The sequence below is a fragment of the Microtus ochrogaster genome, chromosome X, assembly GCF_000317375.1.
Source record: "Microtus ochrogaster isolate Prairie Vole_2 chromosome X, MicOch1.0, whole genome shotgun sequence".
Lineage (NCBI taxonomy): Eukaryota > Metazoa > Chordata > Mammalia > Rodentia > Cricetidae > Microtus > Microtus ochrogaster.
In genome coordinates, this window is record NC_022026.1 from 30559658 (window position 1) to 30562930 (window position 3273).

Genomic DNA, 3273 nt, shown 5'->3' on the forward strand with positions numbered 1-3273 from the left:
TGGAACGAGCTCTGTAGACCAGGCTGGTCTCGAACTCACAGAGATCCGCCTGCCTCTGCCTCCCGAGTGCTGGGATTAAAGGCGTGCGCCACCACGGCAAGGCCCATACTTACATTTTAATACTTGGTTCCCAGTTAATGAAAATGTTTGGGAAAATTGGGGGGGGGGAGTGGCCTCCATTGAAGAAGTGTATCCCTGGGGGCAGGTTCTGAAGTTTTAAAAACCTACATCATTGACAATTTCCTGTCTGCTTTCTGTTTGTGGATCTGAATGTAAATTCTCAACTACTGTTTCTGCACCATGTCTACATGCCTATTATCATGCTCTCTCTCATTATGGTTATTGACTTTAACCCTTTGCAACCAAGGAACCATGAATTAAATGCTTTATTTTATAGATTGCCTTAGTAATGATGATCCATCACCTTAAAAAGGTGACTATGATACCAAAAAATGATTTAATTTCCTTAAACTATTCTTATGTTATAATGGGTTTATTGTAATGAGTTGACAGTTATAATTATTATGTAGTACTCACCTATTTGATATATTCATTCAGGATGGGCATGAGTCTGTGAAATAGATCAAAGAAGCAGGTATTCATAACGACTTAATTCTAGACTTTCTGAACTGTATATGGGTACAGAATCAGTGTTTTGTTGCCTCAATTGGAAATTGATTTAGATGAGCAAGCAAATAAATACCATTACCTGTTTGTGTCATATCTTTGATATTTTCAGAAGGAATACTGTATAAATTGGTTGCTTTGAAATACTCTTCCTTTGAATCATTATCCAGAGTTGATGATGTTGCTATAGTTCATGGAAGAAAAATTAGGATACGTTTCTATTGATGCTGTTTAAATTTTAATACGCAGCCATTAAACCTTGCTGTATAGTTGTAAATTCCTACAGTCTCCAACAACTTTCCTTTCAGAATGGTAATTGTCCAAAGTAAGTTCATCTTAAAGTTATGTTTAAATATTGGGGGGTGTTCAAAATTTCATAATTGTTTTATTTTTCCAGTTCTCAAAATCATGAAAGATTAGATAACTTTCTTGACATACTTAAACATTTAGAATGTGTATATAAAAATGCAGTCAGTGTTTGGTTTAGTTTTTATCTGAATTTTATACTTATTACCATATTATAGCTTCTTATTTTACCCTTTTTTAGCCATAGAATTCATGCCCTAGTGTTTTTTACCCCAAGGCTAATAGGAGAAAATATCGAAACTGTTTACATAGTCCACCAATTCTGCCCTTTTTCCTGAGGTGAAACAAAAGTAAAAAACCAAAACCTGTACTCTTAGATTTATCAGAAGCTGCAATAAGAAGTCTTACCTACATTGCTGCCTATATGAGCATTGTACAAAAATGATATCAATAGATATGATAAAGTTAATGGCAAAAATCTCAGAAGGCCTCAGCTCTAGAATTGCAGTGAACCAAGAAATAAGAGTGGGAAAAACTGTCTTCCCCATGGAAGATCTGAATATTTTGTGATTCAGTATCAAATGGTCAGCTCTGAAAATATATTCATACAGGTGAAATTATACAGATTGATCAGGTTATATTCATGTATTTTATAAGTAAATTAAGTTAAATCAAAGTAAATGCGGCCATGTATTTCAAAGAGACTAAGGGGTGGTATGTTCATAAGAGGGTTTGAAGTAAGAAAAGAAAGAGGAAAATAATGCAACTATATTATAAAGAATATTATTTTTAAAAGAAAGCTGTACTTCTCTCCTAATAGAAGGTCAATCTTCTTCAAAATTGTGGATTCAACCAAAAGGAATAAAATTAAATTGATTTACTTGTGGAGATAATCATGAGTCAAATTTGTTAACATGCTTTAAAGCATCACAAATGAAGGACTAAATCTTAGTGACAGCAAAATTTTAATGCTACTTATTTAAATTTTGTGATGGTGTGAATGAATATTATGATATAAAGGGTATCCAGTTAAGAATAATGTCCTAACAATGACTCAGTTTTTGGACAATTGAACTCACATTTTATGTTCATTTGTGTTAAGTGATAAAACACAAGAAATTCAGAGTGTGACATTTGGTTATGGTTATGACCACATGGACCATTCTAATCTACAGAAAGACTGGCAAGAAATTTGTAAAGACTGAAACAGACCCCACAGAGTAGGTACAAAGGTATCGGAAATAAAAATTCTGTAAAGCACATCATTAATAATAATATTTGGAAACACTTATTTCTTATAAACACTTCCTTGGGTACCTGGTTTCTTTGTTCAGTAAAATACACACTCAAATTTCTTTTTTTTTAAAGATTTATTTATTTATTATGTGTACAACATTCAGCCTCAATATATGCCCACACGCCAGAAGAGGGCACCGGATCTCAGTAGAGATGGTTGTGAGCCACTATGTGGTTCCTGGGAATTGAACTCAGGACTTCTGGAAGAGCAGCCAGTGCTCTTAACCTCTGAGCCATCTCTCCAGTCCCCCCCCCTTTTTTTTATATATACAATATTTTGTCTGTGTATATGCCCACAGGCCAGAAGAGGGCACCAGACCTCATTACAGATGGTTGTGAGCCACTGTGTGGTTGCTGGGAATTGATCTCAGGACCTTTGGAATAGCAGGTAATGCTCTTAGCGATTGAGCCATCTCTCCAACCCCAAAGTGTGGGATCTTTAAGAACTGGAGTCCAAGTTAGGTCACTGTGGACATACCCTTGAAGTGGATACTGAGATACCCACACCCACACAAAAGCTTTTTGCATCTTTTACGAGCCAACTGCCATAAGCAGCTTTGCTCTGCCCATGCTTCTGCCATGATGCTTTGCCTCACCATGGCTCCAAAGGCAACGGGACCTAGTGTAAGTGAGACTGGAAGCTCTCCCAAATGTCGTAATCCATGCATAGGCTCCCACAAAGCAAAGGAGAAGTTTCCTCCCTGTAAGCTGATTATCTCAGTAATAGAGAGCTGACTAACACAAAGGCTGCAGTTGCTGTGGGTGCTGGGCTACTCCTATCAATACCAGGCTGTTTTACCTACCTCTTGCCGGTTTCCATATGGCCACTGGAGCTGGATGATGGCAGCATACAGACGGATCATCCCAGACATTCGTTTTAGAAAGTTGTCCTGTTGCTCTACCTTAGAATCCGTCACTTGGTAGCCAAGCATCCTATGTGTGAAGATAAGATTCAGAATGATGAGGCCAAAACGAGGGTGACAAAGAGGCTTCTTTTTATGGCTTAAGGTACTACTAGTTGCATTTTGCATTTTTTTTTTTTTT